Raw genomic sequence first — 16,497 nt, 5'->3', positions numbered from 1 at the left:
CCACTTCAATTGGTGTAGGTGCCACAGGAACAACTTCCTGTGCCCTGCCATACACTAGTTGAAGAGACGGTTCAATGACCTCATCAAGTCTCCACCATCCTCCCACTCAATTCTTTCGAGAGAAACTTTTCCTCGAGAAAGGACCCGATTCCAGAAACAATTGCTTTCGGATCTGAGACAGGAGGTATACCCAAATGTTTTTGGGTTGTCCTATGAAGATGCATTTATCCGCTTTGGGTTCGAGTTTATCGGCCTGAAACTTTTCCACATAAGCGTCGCAGCCCCAAACTTTTAAGAAATGACAGCTTAGGTTTCTCTAAACCATAGTTCATACGGTGTCATCTCATCGGAATTACGTGGTGCCCTATTTAAAGTGAATGTGGTTGTCTCTAATGCTTAACCCATAAACTATTGTGGTAATTCGATAAGAGACATCATGGTATGCATCATATCCAATAGGGTGCAGTTATGATGTTCGGACACACCATCATACTATGGTGTTCTAGGCTGTATTAGTTGTGAAACAATTTCCACAATGTCTTAATTCTGTGCCAAACTCGTAATTCAGATATTCATCTCTATGATCATATCATAGATCTTTTATCCTCTTGTCATGACGATCTTTCAACTTCACCCTGAAATTACTTGAACCTTTCAATAATTCAGACTCGTGATTCATCAAGTAAATATACTCAACATCTACTCAAATCATCTGTGAAGTAAGAACATAACGATATCCACTACATGCCTCAGCACTCATTGGACTGCACACATCAAAATGTATTACTTCCAGCAAGTAGCTTTCTGGTTCCATTTTACTGAAAACGAGGCTTTCAGTCATCTTGCCCGTGTGGTATGATTTGCATGTCTCAAGTGATTCAAAATCAAGTGAGTTCAAACGGTCCATTTGCATGGAGTTTCTTCATGCATATACACCAACAGACATGGTTCGCATGTCTCAAACTTTTCAAAAATGAGTGAGTCCAAAGATCCATCAACATGGAGCTTCTTCATGCGTTTTATACCGATATGACTTACGTGGCTGTGCCACAAGTAGGTGGTACTATCATTACTATCTTTTGGCATGAACATGTGTATCACTACGATCGAGATTCAATAAACCATTCATTTTAGGCGCAAGACCATTGAAGGTATTATTCAAATAAACAGAGTAACCATTATTCTCCTTAAATGAATAACCGTATTGCGATAGACATAATCCAATCACGTCTATGCTCAACGCAAACACCAATCTCGATGGTAGAGGGAGCGTGCGATGCTTGATCATATCAACATTGGAAACACTTCCAACACATATCGTCAACTCACCTTTAGCTAGTCTCCGTTTATTTCGTAGCTTTTATTTCGAGTTACTAACACTTAGCAACCGAACCGGTATCTAATACCCTGGTGCTACTAGGAGTACTAGTAAAGTACACATCAACACAATGTATATCCAATATACTTCTATCGACCTTGCCAGCCTTCTAATCTACCAAGTATCTAGGGTAATCCTGCTCCAGTGGCTGTTCCCTTTATTACAGAAGCACTTAGTCTCGGGTTTGGGTTCAACCTTGGGTTTCTTCACTAGAGCAGCAGCTGAATTGCCGTTTCACGAAGTATCCCTTCTTGCCCTTGCCCTTCTTGAAACTAGCGGTTTCACAAACCATCAACAATTGATGCTCCTTCTTGATTTCTCCTTTTGTGGTGTCTAACATCGCGAATATCTCAAGGATCATCATATATGTCCCTGATATATTATATTTCATCACGAAGCTCTAGCAGCTTGGTGGTAATGACTTCAGAGAAACATCACTATCTTATCTGGAAGATCAACTCCCACTTGATTCAAGCGATTGTTGTACTCAGACAATCTGAGCACAAGCTCAACAATTGAGCTTTTCTCCCTTAGTTTGCAGGCTAAGAAAATCGTCGGAGGTCTTATACCTCTTGACGTGGGCACGAGCCTGAAATCCCAATTTCAGCCCTCAAAACATCTCATATGTTTCGTGACGTTTCAAAACATCTTTGGTGCCTCAATTCTAAACCATTTAACTGAACTATCACGTAGTTATCAAAACGTGTATGTCAGATGTTCGCAACATCCACAGACAACGTTCGAGGTTCAGCACACTGAGCGGTGCATTAAGGACATAAGCCTTCTATGAAGCAATGAGGACAATCCTCAGTTTACGGACCTAGTCCGCATAATTGCTACTATCAACTTCCAACTAATTTTTCTCTAGGAACATATCTAAACAGTAGAACTATAGCGTGAGGTACGACATAATTTGCAAAATCCTTTTGACTATGTTCAGAATAATTAAGTTCATCTTATGAACTCCCACTTAGATAGACATCCCTCTAGTCATCTAAGTGATTACATGATCCGAGTGAGCTAGGCCGTGTCCGATCAACACGTGAGACGGACTAGTCAACGTCGGTGAACATCATCATGTTGATCGTATCTTCTATACGACTCATGCTCGACCTTTCGGTATCTGTGTTCCGAGGCCATGTCTGTACATGCTAGGCTCGTCAAGTTAACCCTAAGTGTTTTTGCTGTGTAAAACTGTCTTACACCCGTTGTATGTGAACGTAAGGATCTATCACACCCGATTAACACGTGATGCTTCGAAACGACGAACTGTAGCAACGATGCACAGTTAGGGGAGAACACTTCTTGAAATTTTAATGAGGGATCATCTTATTTACTACCGTCGTTCTAAGCAAATAAGATGTATAAACATGATAAACATCATATGCAATCAAATAATAGTGACATGATATGGCCAATATCATATAGCTCCTTTGATCTCCATCTTGGGGCTCCATGATCATCTATTACAAGAACATGATCAATCTCATACATCACGTATATTATTCATCACATCCTTTTGGCCATATCACATCACATAGCATACCCTGCAAAAACAAGTTAGACGTCCTCTAATTGTTGTTTGCATGTTTTACGTGGCTGCTATGGGTTTCTAGCAAGAACGTTTCTTACCTACGCAAAACCACAACGTGATATGCCAATTGCTATTTACCCTTCATAAGGACCCTTTTCATCGAATCCGATCCGACTAAAGTAGGAGAGAGAGACACCCGCTAGCCACCTTATGCAACTAGTGCATGTTTGTCGGTGGAACCGGTCTCACGTAAGAGTACGTGTAAGGTTGGTCCGGGCCGCTTCATCCCACGATGCCGCCGAATCAAGATAAGACTATTAACGGCAAGCATATTGAACAAAATCAACGCCCACAACTACTTTGTGTTCTACTCGTGCATAGAAACTACGCAATAGACCTAGCTCATGATGCCACTGTTGGGGAACGTAGCAGAAATTCAAAATTTTCCTACGTGTCACCAAGATCTATCTATGGAGAGACTAGCAACAAGGGGAAGGAGAGTGCATCTACATACCCTTGTAGATCGCTAAGCGGAAGCATTCAAGTGAACGGGGTCGATGGAGTCATACTCGTCGTGATTCAAATCACCGATGATCCTAGCGCCGAACGGACGGCACCTCCGCGTTCAACACACGTACGGAACGGAGACGTCTCCCATGCCTTGATCCAGCAAGGAGGAGGGAGAGGTTGATGGAGATCCAGCAGCACGACGGCGTGGTGGAAGTAGCGGGATTCCAACAGGGCTTCGCTAAGCGCTGCGGGAGGAGGAAGATGTGTCACGGGAGGGAGAGGGAGGCTCCAGGCCTTAGATTGGTTTGCTCCTCCTTTTCCCCACTATATATAGGGCCAAGGGAGAGGGGGAGGCGCAGCCCTTGCCCCTTCCTCCAAGGAAGGGTGCGGCCAAGGGGGGGAGGAGTCCATCCTCCCCAAGGCACCTCGGAGGTGCCTTCCCCCTTTAGGACTCTCCCCTTTTTCTCTTCTCTTGGCGCATGGGCCTCTTGGGGCTGGTGCCCTTGGCCCATATAGGCCAAGGCACACCCCCTACAGCCCATGTGCCCCCCCCGGGGCAGGTGGCCCCACCCGGTGGACCCCCGGGACCCTTCCGGTGGTCCCGGTACAATACCGGTGACCCCGAAACTTGTCCCGATGGCCGAAATAGCACTTCCTATATATAATTCTTTACCTCCGGACCATTCCGGAACTCCTCGTGACGTCCGGGATCTCATCCGGGACTCCGAACAACTTTCGGGTTACCGCATACTAATATCTCTATAACCCTAGCGTCACCGAACCTTAAGTGTGTAGACCCTACGGGTTCGGGAGACATGCAGACATGACCGAGACGTTCTCCGGTCAATAACCAACAACGGGATCTGGATACCCATGATGGCTCCCACATGTTCCACGATGATCACATCGGATGAACCACGATGTCAAGGACTTAATCAATCCCGTATACAATTCCCTTTGTCTATCGGTATGTTACTTGCCCGAGATTCGATCGTCGGTATCCAATACCTAGTTCAATCTCGTTACCGGCAAGTCTCTTTACTCGTTCCGTAACACATCATCCCGTGATCAACTCCTTGGTCACATTGCGCATATGATGATGTCCTACCAAGTGGGCCCAGAGATACCTCTCCGCTTACATGGAGTGACAAATCCCAGTCTCGATTCGTGCCAACCCAACAGACACTTTCAGAGATACCTGTAATGCACCTTTATAGTCACCCAGTTACGTTGTGACGTTTGATACACCCAAAGCATTCCTACGGTATCCGGGAGTTTCACAATCTCATGGTCTAAGGAAATGATACTTGACATTAGAAAAGCTTTAGCATACGAACTACACGATCTTTGTGCTAGGCTTAGGATTAGGTCTTGTCCATCACATCATTCTCCTAATGATGTGATCCCGTTATCAACGACATTCAATGTCCATGGTTAGGAAACCGTAACCATCTATTGATCAACGAGCTAGTCAACTAGAGGCTTACTAGGGACATGGTGTTGTCTATGTATCCACACATGTATCTGAGTTTCCTATCAATACAATTATAGCATGGATAATAAACGATTATCATGAACAAGGAAATATAATAATAACCAATTTATTATTGCCTCTAGGGCATATTTCCAACAGACGGCGCACCACCTCGACACCGAGGAAGTATTGCAAAGGACCCAAGTCCTTGATGGCGAACTCAACGCGAAGACGGGCCGTGAGCTGACTAAGGAGACCAGCCGTACATGCCGTTAGGATGATGTCGTCGACATAGAGCAGCAAGTAGGCCGTGTCAGAGCCTTGATGATAGACGAAGAGCGAGGCGTCCGAGCGGGTAGAGCGAAACCCAAGCTGGTGGAGAAACGCCACGATGCGCTGGTACCAAGCGCGCGGAGCCTGCTTGAGTCCGTACAAGGACCGTGAAAGCAGGCACACGTGGTCGGGAAGCGCCGGGTCAACAAACCCGATGGGCTACTGGCAGAAGACCTGCTCCTCGAGGTGACCATGGAGGAATGCGTTGGAGACGTCCATCTGGTGCACCGGCCAAGCACGGGAGACCGCAAGGTGGAGAACCGTGCGTATCGTGCCGGGCTTGACGACCGGAGCGAAGGTGTCGGTGAAGTCGATGTCAGCACGCTGTCGGAAGCCACGAACAACCCAACGCGCTTTGTAGCGATCAAGGGTATCATCAGGACGGAGCTTGTGTTTAAAGACCCACTTCCCGGTAATCACGTTGGCGTGCGGGGACGGGGAACAAGCTGCCACGTCCGGTTGCGCAACAGGGCATCAAACTCCTCTTGCATCGCAGCCATCCAGAGCGGGTCACGAAGAACGGCTTGAACGGAGACCGGCAACGCCGACGGCTCAGAGGTGGACGCCGCATGGACGTAGTCATCCCAGGCGTAGCACGAGCTCGGGTGAAAAACGCCCGTACGGGCACGGGTGACCGGACCGGCCACAGGCGCCGAGAGGGCCAGGGGTGCCGAGGGGGGCGCGAGGGCCGTGGGCACCGGGGGGGCACGGGCGCCAACGTCTGGGACGCCGGGGGTGCCCGGGGCGCCGCGGGCGCCGAAGGAGCCGCGGTGGCTGCAAGCGCCAGCGCCGCGGCTGTAGGAGGCGCCGCATGCGGAGGGCGCGCCTCAAAGCCAGGGGGCGGGCCAAGAGAGGCGCGTGAGCGCCCTGGGAAAGGCGTCAAGGAGCCCGCGTCACAAGTGGCGGGAGGAACAGCCGGGGGTACCTGGTGAAACGGAAACACATGCTCATCAAAGTAAACGTGCCGGGAAGTGAACACACGGTGGGAGACGGGATCATAGCACCGATATCCCTTGGAGTTGGAGGGGTAGCCGATGAAGATGCAAGCGACAGATCGAGGTGCAAGCTTGTGAGAAGCAGTGTCGGTAGTGCTGAGATAGCAAAGGCACCCAAAAATACGCAAGTCGTCATAAGACGGGGGCGTACCAAAGAGAAGATGGTGAGGTGCGTAGTTCCATCGTGGGCGGCAGGGTCTAATGTTAAGAAGAAGTGATGCAGTGGCAAGTGCGTCCGGCCAGAAACGAGGCGGCACGTTGGCATGAAACAGGAGCGTGCGAACGCAGTCATTCAAAGTGCGAAGGACGCGTTCGGCTCGACCGTTCTGCTGTGAAGTGTACGGGCATGTGAGGCGGAAAACTGTGCCGTGATGCGACAAAAAGGTGCGGAAAGCGAGGTTGTCGAACTCTTTTCCATTATCCGTCTGAAGCGCAAGGATAGGACGCCCAAACTGCGTGCGGACATAGGAGTAAAAGGCCGTCAAGGTGGAGAGTGCGTCCGACTTTCTGCGCAAAAGAAAAGTCCACATGTAATGAGAATAATCATCAAGAATGACTAGATAATATAAATAGGCCGAATTACTAGGAACTGGAGAGGTCCACATATTGCTATGAATCAACTGAAAGGGAAAAGAAGCAATGGTGGTGGAATTATTAAACGGCATGCGAACATGTTTGCCGACTCGACAGGCATGACAAGTATGATCCTCAATCCTAGTGGAACTGAAACTGAAACTTTTGAGAATATGACGAAGTGTGACGGGGTTGGGATGACCCAAGTGAGCATGCCAGAGATCGACGCCAACGGAGAGAGCGACCGGTGCGACGGTGGTGGAAGAAGACGGATGTACCGGATAAAGCTCGTCGGGGCTGTCACATCGGTGGAGTACCATCCTGGTTCGAGCGTCCTTGACACAAAACCCAATGCCGTCAAATTCAACAGTAACAGGATTTTCACGAGTGAAACGTTTAACAGAAACTAGGTTCTTAATAAAATCAGGAGACACAAGTATGTTAGATAAAGATAAAGGTGTAGAAGTAGAAGGAAAAGAAGCGTGTCCAATATGTGTGATAGGAAGTGTGGAACCGCCGACAATGATGCGGCGGTCGGTGGAGACAGGAGTAAAAGAGGCAAGGTTACCAGGATGAGTAGACATGTGAGCCGTAGCACCGGTGTCCATGTACCAATCAACACCGCCAGTGTAGTTGTTCAGCGTAGGAGCGGCATGCAGCGTGGTGAGGAGCACCGGGTCCCAGGGCGCCGGCGGCAGGGCCGGCGAGGGAGACGCCATGAGGAAACCATAGCCGCCGCTCAACTGCGGCGGTGGTGGCTGCTGCCCAGCGGGTGAGTGCAGGCCCGCTGACGACCCCTCCAGTACCCGGGAGACTCGTACACGGATGAAGCCAGGTACGCAGGCGGAGCCCCGTATGTAGATGCGGACGGAGTCTCGTGAATGAATGCAGGCAAAGCCCCGTATACCCCGCGCGACAACAATGGGTCGACGGGTAGAGTCGGCGCCAGTAGCGGGATGACAATGGACTGGTCGGAGAGCGCCGGTGATGGGGCGGCGACGTACGCCAGCGAGGCCGGGGACGGGGCGCCGTACACAGTCCACGCACTGGAGGGAGCCGCAGCCCACGCGCCATGTATGCCGTACGCGCCATGCACGCCTGCAGGTACGCCCGTGATGGATGGATTTTGCCACGCCCTTGCGTGTAAGGCGCCATGCATGTCTGCTTGTACGTCCGCGTCATGCATGCCTGCATATACGCTGGCGATGGATGGGTTTGGCCACGGCAGTGCATGTAAGGCGCCATGCATGCCTGCATGTACGCCCGTGATCGATGGCGCGGCTGCGTGATGCTCAGCGGATACCGCCGCGTGCGTCGACGACGGCGAAACAGCAGCAGTTGGATCGGCACCGGCCAGAGGAAACAACGGCCGAGAGGCCAGGAACAGAGAGGCCGCGGCGGCCGGGGGGGCGGATGCCATCGGGGACGATCGGGGCAGAGCGGACGCTGGTGCACGTACAAGCACGTACAAGCTGATGGATTTCCTGGATCGATTGCTCGGCTGTACAAGCACGTGGGTGTTGGCGATCAGGCGAGATCGAGCGAGGCAGCCGGCGCACAAGGTGCGCGAGCGGCGGGGACTGGGGCGACAGCGGCGGCTGGCGCGGGGAGGCGCGCGGGCGGCGGCGGCGGGGAGGAGACGCGCGGCGGCGGCGGCGGAAGCGAGGAAACCTAAAAAACTGATACCATGTAGAATATGTGAATTGCACAATGTATTACTCTCGTGTATAGGCATGTATATATGGTATACAACGGTGGGCTACAGACTTCAACTATACAAAGAACTAGGAGCACTAGTAGAAAAAGGGGCTTTTGTCCCGATTGGTAAGGCTCCTTTAGTCCCGGTTTTCGAACCGGGACTAAATTAAGGATCGGTACTAATGCCTCTCCCCTTTAGTCCCGGTTCTTACACGAACCGGGACTAAAGGGCGTGGCCACGTGGAGCTCCACCTTTAGTCCCGGTTGGTAACATCAACCGGGACTAAAGAAAATTTTATGATTATTTTTTGAAAACTGATACCATATAGAATATGTGAATTGCACAATGTATTACTCTCATGTATAGGCACGTATATATGGTATACAACGGTGGGCTACAGACCTCAACTATACAAAGAACTAGGAGCACTAGTAGAAAAAGAGGCTTTTGTCCCTATTGGTAAGGCTCCTTTAGTCCCGGTTTTCGAACCAGGACTAAATTAAGGATGGTACTAATGCCTCTCCCCTTTAGTCCCGGTTCTTACACGAACCGGGACTAAAGGGCGTGGCCACGTGGAGCTCCACCTTTAGTCCCGGTTGGTAACACCAACCGGGACTAAAGAAAATTTTATGATTATTTTTTGAAAAAAATTTGAATTTTTTTTATTTTCAAATTTCTGAATTATTTTAACCTCTAGTGTGTAATCACCACCCCTCATCACTGCTCAATTTATCCTCTAATCACCCCTCATCATTTCAAATCATCTAACTTCCCGAACGGTCACCCATCCTCCCACTCTCCCAGCCTGAGCACGTTTAACTTCCGGGTTCTATTCTCTCTCGTTTCCAAGTCTGCACTTGTTGTTTTCCTGACAATAGTAAGATGTCAATCCTATTAACCTTCATGAATTTTGCTTGAGCATGAAGTGACACATTTCACTGTTTGAGTTTGAAACTATTGTTTTAAAAAACAATAATTATTTAGTAACACTAATATTTCTTGAATAATTAGTTTGACCACAGTTTGACCAGATTTGACCAAAATACAAAATAACTGAAATAACTATTTAGTAACACTAATATTCTAGAATAATTAGTTTGACCATTGTTTGACGACAGTTTGACCATTGTTTGACTAGATTTGACTAGTAATTTTTTTGATATTTTCCACTCTAGATCTTAAAAGCCCCGTAACCTTTTTTCTGTTAGGTTTTTGAGGATTTTGAAAATGTTTAACGGGGTTTCCCCGGTTAAATTCGGATGTAACTTTTCGAGTAGATGATTTTTCATATAATTTTTTTTAATCCGAGTTCGTATGCAAAAGTTATGCCCATTTTATAAATTCCAGAGAGATTTTTCAAATAAAGTCAAAATTCATATTTGTAAATTTTCCCGACAAATAGACCACATATCACATGGGAAACTTATTTTATTTTATTTTTTTTGACATTTTCATCATTTTCTTTTGTTTTTTCTAAAACTGAAAATGCGGTCCATGGGGGGGGGGGGAGAGTTTGAAAATGGGACCTTTAGTACCGGTTCGTGCCATGAACCGGTACAAATGCCTCAAAACCCATTAGTCCCGGTTGGTGGCACCAACCGGGACTAAAGGTCTAACCTTTAGTCCCGGTTGGTGCCACCAACCGGGACTAATGGGCAAGTCCCGGTTCGTGGCACGAACCGGGACTAAAGGGCCCAGGTGAACCGGGATAAATGCTCACGTTAGTCCCGGTTCTTGACTGAACCGGGATTAATGTGAAAACTGCCCCGTGACCAAAGCCCTGTTTTCTACTAGTGAAGGCAAGCCCAATACGCAATATGCACATAACACATATACTCAACAATGAGTGCCTGTAACCTGGAGGAGAGCAAGGGACATGTCTGATGGACTGGTTGCCGCCGGAGGCAGCCTTGTAGACGAAGTACTCGAGGTGATGGGAGTCTTCGTCGTCGGTGCTCGATGGGCCGGTTCTGAAGGCGAAACCGAGTAGGGCGAGGTCGTCGGCGGAGGAGATGAGGCGGGGCTCCGTGGTGCAACACTCGTGTACGCTGATCCCGGGAAAGTGGGCACAGAAGTAGGAGACGGTGGGCGGGTCGGCGAGGCAGAAGGTGACCTTGAATTCGTGGCCAGCGCTCGTCGTGGCCTGCATGGTGGTGGCGTCGTCGTGGTCGGCGAAGTAGGTTGTGCTGTCGAGGAGGATCCACGAGGGGTAGCCGGAGGGGAGGTTGGCGCCGGCGGGATCGACGTCGGGGGGCTGGAAGGAGGCGGCCGTGAAGGATCCTTCCATGGCTGGCGGCGGCGGTGGCTCGCGAGATCGGATTTTCGAACCTGGGTTTGTCCTGCTTCCGTCCTGATCCAGTGGGCCCTCTCCGGTTGGGGCTCAAGTGTAACCGGCGTTGAGATCCTGCTAACACAATGTTAATTTTTTTCTTCCAAACAAGGCTCTGAATTCATATTAAAAAGACTTCCATACAAATTGAATCAGATGCCTTAGAGGTCGTTAATGCATGTTCAGGCCAAGAGAGGATGTGGAGGGAAGCAAATGAAGCTGCGCACAATTTAGCTAAATTTTCTTATGAGAATAATGTTTCTTGTAATTGGGTTGATGAACCCCAAGATTTTCTTGTAAACTCTTTAGTGAACAATGCAACGATTTTGCCAAATCAATAAAGCTAGCCATGATGGCATTTCTTCCGCACAAAAAAAGACTTCCGACAATAGAAGCTCCTGTCAAAGATTAGCAAGATGATTGGAACGCTCGAGCGTGAAAGAGTCCTTTCCGATTTACATTTGCTGCTATAAGTTGAGGCGTTTGGACTGAGAAACAAGGTAGCTTTGAAAAAACATGTGGTTATGTCCTGTTGTTTTTACAACTTGCTATTTTCTAATGTATGTATTTGTCAGGTCTTCTGAAAGATGCAAATAAGGAGACTCTCTACAATTGGGTGCAGGTTCTTATGATAGAGGCTTCGAAACTGGCGACACTCATTGACTCTAGCTGCTTCCACAAGTGATCTATTACTTCCTCTGTCCGGGTTTATTAAGCCTCTCAGCATCACAAGCATGTTCTTTTTTATAAGGCCTCACTTTGAAAAGGTGCATGTTTGCAACAATGGGTCATCTCTTAGCCTTATCTTCAATAATTAGCTACTCCTAAAAATGGTAAGACATATTATGCTAAGAGATCATCTCTTGTCTTCTCTTAAATAAGATAAGACAAGCCTTTTTTATTAGTTCTCTCTCCACCTCATCATTTATCCTACGTGGCACTTTTAAGATAACATTATTATACATGCCCTAAACAGCCCACACAAAAAACAAGGCACGGCTGGGGCGGCTTGCAGGCAAAGGCTAGCATGCACTGGCTTGCATGCACGGCTCGTAACTGCACACACGATTAACAAGGCATGGCATGGGAATAGGAAACGGTAAAATACTGCGATTGGAGCAGGTTTAGTGTGCGCGGCCTTACAATTCCGGACAGGGCTTCCTGGCCAAGAGGTCCTTTAAACCCGGACGGAGGAAGTACCACGCATTGCTGATTGAAGACCTTGCTAAAACGTTTGGCCTCAACTGTCGCCTTTGTTTTGTGGATGTATTTTTTGTTAGGTAATATCAGTTGGTTGCATGACTGTTTTCTTTCTTTTAAAAAAAAGGATGACCTCCAGTCTCTGCATCAAGACGATGCATACAACCATAAAAGTTGGTTGTATGACTGTTTAGCGTGAGACAATGTTAGTTTAGTTAGTGCTAGCAGAGTTACGTCCTATAGCTAGAACTCGATGGTGAGCTCTAGGCAGGTTTCATCAAGAGGCAGACAATGCAGACAGTGGTGGATTCATCCCAATGGACCAGGGTGGACCAACAAGGAGAATGCTCATATAAATACTAGAAGAACGCCCGTGCGTTGCAACGGGGCCACATTAACTTTAAGAGTTCAATATTGATCATGTTAATAATACATTTAATATTTTCATACATATCAAGTGACACTGGCGACCTTTTTTGTCAATTTAGCAACGGGCTCAGTTGCAATGGGCTCTTTATACATATCAGACAACTCGCTACTACTTAAACTATAACTATGACTATCAATATTTTTTTGTCAATTTAGCTCAGCAATAGTGCCTGGCTTAATAGACTGCTTTGCATTCACCCCCTCACAAGACAGAGAGAACCAACTCAACATGTCATAAGATTAACAGAAATTTCATTTGTATGGCATGAACATATAGCAGGAGCACCAACACATAGATGAGCAGAGAGCAGAGCACAGCATGCACACACTCGGGCCATCTATATCATACACACACAACAACGCACACACGCATCACGCTGGAATACACATACAGAAAAGCAGGCACACACGCATCATGCGCATTGGCCGGTGCGACGCACGCAGAGCAAGTACGTACGCACGGAGAGCAAGCTAGCAAGCACGCACGCGTCCAACCCCGCCGCTGCATGCGCTGGCAGAAGGTGAGGCAGCAAGGGAGACTGCACATTGAAGCTGTCCATGCAAGGCTGGAGGTGCTGGGCCGGCGACGGCGGTGTCGGAACGGCGCTTGATTCGTTCCCGGTGGCGTGGAGCTTGGGGCGGCAACGCGGCGATAGCTAGTGCTCGGGGATGGGGGTTTGGGGCGGGGGCAGTCGACCCGATGGCTGGCGAAGTTAACGGGCTCGGGCGGCTGGAAATTCGGCGGGTGGCGGCGGCACAGCGCGAGGATGGGACAGGCGGAAAACCTAGCGGGCGTTCAACTACCAATACCCACGCCTTTTTTTAGGGGAATTGCTTGTGAAAATAACGTGCGACGACGACTTAGCGAGCGGATCCCCTTAAAAAAGACATAGCGAGCAGATTCCCTTAAAACTGGTAGGAATGGATACAATTGATGACGTTGATAAATAGTGGCGAATGTTGGCCTAATTTACTATCATCATGCATGGAAACGAATTATCAAGAAAAAGAATACTTCCTATTACTACGCTCATAGGAAGCTTCCTAATCTCTGCTACCAAACAGTTTCTGCCCAAATAAGAAAGGAAAGTTATGGACGTTATTCGGAAGGAAACAAACGTTATGAAGATTAATTAATTTAGATTTGATCTTTAGAGATTGATTGTGATTGATTCTTTTACATAAAGACATTACTAAATAATTTACGTCAGTATGGAAAGTTCTGATCCGTTCAGTTTTTTTCATTGTGTGAGAGGGTGAAGTGAAAATAAACCGATGAAGTGGGGGAGGCGACGAAAAAAATCTACGACGGTTAACCTACCAAAAAAAACCGGACGAAAGTGGTGGGACGAAAAAAACCTGGAAGCGAGACTACCAACTACTTCATTAGGAGTAGAGATTTATCATTTTAATTTTTTCTATAATATAAAGGCTATTGGGAAATTTTAGGGTGGGCCACGGCCCACACAGTCCACCCTCTACCTCCATTACCGGACGCAGTAATCTGAGCGAAATAAGCCGTGGAGGCTGAGTACTACACCCGACATAGACAGCTCCAGAAAATTTCGTCCTTGACCCCCTCCTAAAGGCTCTCCCAATGCTCATAAAGCTCAACAAGGTGTTGAGCCAAGAGTCCTGAACTCAAATGTATGTCCTCAAGAAAAGAAAAGGTGATGCATGCGTGTGTCGCCCCATGTACAATGTCGGGGGCTAGGGGTCAATATGACGTGTGGCGTGGAAAGTCGGGGAAGATCATTTCCACATGCTGCAACACGGAATCTACATCTCCAGAATACATACTAGAACATCGAGGCCTCCTTAAAAATGATGGAAAGGAAGAAAAATGCAGACATTTGATAGGAATGCATATGTAAAACAAATGAATAAAAATAGGAATTTTATAAACTTGAGTGTTTGATTCAAAAGAGTAGGAAAAATACATCAATCCTAATTAACGGAGTCAAATCAAACTCAAGCCACCTGGAAAAGGTAAAATTACCATGTTATCATGTCACCGAGGATCTTGGTCTCACTCTTTGTACAGAGAAAATTGAAAAAAAAAGGTCCAACTGAATCATTGAATTCCTATGTTTTTCTTGAAATAGGGACCAAAAGGTTTCTTCCGCAAGAATTGCCTAGAATCGTCTGAGAATCGTAATGTATCCCAGAATCGTCCAAAACCTATGATTCTGGTGATTCTGGGCAGCCCCTCAAAACAAAACATTTCGTTTTCAGAGAATATTTCTAGTTTTTTTTAACCAGGCTAACCCTTCTTTTCATTGCATAGAACGAAAATATAGCAGTCTTACAGAGAATCTAGGAAACGGGAAAAAGAGGGAAAGAGAATTCAACACACTATTAGGAAACCCATCACATTCGCCTGTTATCGAAACAAATGTTATGGGGCAAAAACCTAAGCAGTAAACAGTTTCTATTATAGACTGAGATCAGCCAAAGTTTCGGGAGCCTAAAACGAGTCAACGTAAGAGAGACCAGCACCCTGAACAGACTAGGGCCAAACGGGAGGAAATTATAGAGGAAATGCCCTAGGGTCAAACCACGAGTGTCAAACAGTTCCTTTCCTTTCTCTCTCTCTACTTGCCTCGACCCCGCCCCGCCTCTGCTTGACTACAACCTTTTGCCCGTCCCTAACCTACTCGACTATGGCCCTCTGCTCGGCCCCGCCCCTACATGCCGCTCCCTCCATGGTGCCTTAGAGCATCTTCAACCGTTGGCCCCCCAGGAGGTATAAAAATCACCGCTTGGGGGCGAGCCGGCGATAGAATCGGCTCTGGGGGCGGTTTGGGCATCCAGCCGTCGCCCCCAGGTGCCTATATCGGCCCATTTCTGGCCGCTTTTCGGCCCATTTTCTGTGACAAATGGCCCGATATCGACAAATGGCCCGATATCGGCAAGAATCGGCCCATATTCGGCGTGGTTCGGCGTCGAATTCTCAACATAAATAATTTTTTATCACATAGTTCGTCACAGAAAATTAAATAGTTCAACAAAATAGTGCAACAACAAATAGTTCAATACAAATTATATAGTTCAACAAATAAGAACTCATATTTCATCACACGTCGAGGTAGGCGTCGCTCTTGATCCTTCATAGGTGCTCCACCAGATCCTGCTGTAGTTGATGATGCACCTGTGGGTCTCGAATCTTCTAACGCATATTGAGATAGGCAGTCCAGGTTGCCGGTAGCTGGTGATTAACTTTAGCTAGAAGACCCTGTCATGAACGTGACGACGCTGGTCCATCCTGTGGCATGGCAACGACGTCTGCGTGCCGCAGCCGCACCCGACCTACCCGGCGGGTGGCCTCGTGGCAGCGCGCAGTGCAACGCGCGAGGCGGACATGGCTGTTTGCGTTCGCCAGCAATGCACAGGGGCAAGACGACAATAGCAATAACGTTAACGGGGCCGGCGAAGGGAGCATGGTCTCCAGGGTCGCGGCTCGTCGTTCGCCCGTCCCGCGGCTCCGGAGTCCTGGCACCCGTGAGATGTACGCACCGGCCCACGGCAGTCACGAAGCATCGGTGCTGTGTACCAAAGACATCCCGCACAATCCGTTAGACCAACTCCATCGCACGATCCCAAACGGATGTTTGATTTGGCCTGTTTTCGTTCATTTGGTGCGGTAATGAGGTCGCTCATGCCTGCTTGCGGCTGTTAGGTTGTTGGTGCGCCCAACGCGCGGTCGCACCCCAAATCATGTCTGGGGTGGACGCGATTAAAAAAATGCAAAAACTAAAACAAAATGCCAAAAAATAAAATAAACGCAAACATAAAAACATAAAAGCCTAATTAACCATCAGGGACACAAAACGGTCCAGTTCCACCGTTCACATAATTAACATAGACATAATTAACATAAAAAACAAAAGAAATCTGCTGCCCGCACGCTCCTGCCCATCAATGCCGTGGCCGTCGTCGTTTTCTCAGTGGCCGCCATTGTCATCGTCGTCGCTGACGAGGTCGACGTAGTCCGTTGGCGTCCAAAGATGGGACGGCGGTGCGTGGTACACGAGGGCGGGCTG

The sequence above is a fragment of the Triticum urartu genome, chromosome 3A, assembly GCF_056163025.1.
Source record: "Triticum urartu cultivar PI428250 chromosome 3A, HENAU_Tu73, whole genome shotgun sequence".
Lineage (NCBI taxonomy): Eukaryota > Viridiplantae > Streptophyta > Magnoliopsida > Poales > Poaceae > Triticum > Triticum urartu.
This window is presented reverse-complemented; position numbering follows the sequence as displayed.